This window comes from Coccinella septempunctata, chromosome 9, assembly GCF_907165205.1.
Source record: "Coccinella septempunctata chromosome 9, icCocSept1.1, whole genome shotgun sequence".
NCBI lineage: Eukaryota > Metazoa > Arthropoda > Insecta > Coleoptera > Coccinellidae > Coccinella > Coccinella septempunctata.
The window spans coordinates 14,238,944-14,239,725 of record NC_058197.1 but is presented as its reverse complement, the minus strand read 5'-3'; the positions used below and the strand labels follow the sequence as shown (position 1 = coordinate 14,239,725).

General features: G+C 32.5%; 1 non-coding gene across 1 annotated transcript; it reads left to right on the top strand.

Moving 5' to 3' along the window:
* The first annotated feature begins 510 nt into the window (after nt 1-510).
* Nucleotides 511-582, top strand: Trnap-agg. Its single transcript has one exon. It is a non-coding gene; the product is annotated as a tRNA-Pro (tRNA).
* Nucleotides 583-782: the final 200 nt, after the last annotated feature.

Sequence of the window (782 nt, the reverse complement as noted above, 5' to 3'; positions counted from 1 at the left end):
CGTCCAATATATTGGCTTCATTGTGGTAACAATTCTGTGACTGATTTTTCACCTATGGTGAGATCTCTCGCACTTATAATTTGCAAATTATTAATAAAAGCATTTAAAATAATTTATTTCTATTAAATTTATTATGAATCTAAAGATAAAGCTGAAAATTCTTCAGATTTTTTAATATTCTTTAGCAAAGCTTCATATTTTCTTAGAAATCAACTAGTTCAAGAAAGGTGTTAGGTTGTTATTATTTTTAAATAGCGTTCTGATTAATTTGGAAAAATAGGAACAATTTTTCTGGAAGTGTATTATGATATATCAAGAAGCAGTGATCATACAAGTAATACAATTATTTTTGATGATTACAATGAGCGAAATTTAGGAAAATATAAGAAAAATCTTGTTCGTCGAAAAAGATAAAATACTTTGTTGAAGTAAAGTTATAATTAGTACCTTATCCATCAAAATCTATTTTATTAGTCGACCGAAGTAAAGTTTACCTTTTACAAGTACCATGGCTCGTTGGTCTAGGGGTATGATTTCCGCTTAGGGTGCGGGAGGTCCCGGGTTCAAATCCCGGACGAGCCCAGTACTTTTTGAAGTATTATAATGAGTATGCTTGAGTTTGATGCCATCGATTAACCATTATGTGTTTCATACTTGGAATAATCGTGCTGTCTAGCCATGTCGGGTTTCGTTTTGATAATAGTTAACTAATTAATCGGGAAAAACTCAAATGTTTCGGCTGGCACGGTCGTCATCAGGGTACTTTTTTCCTAGTCCCGCAC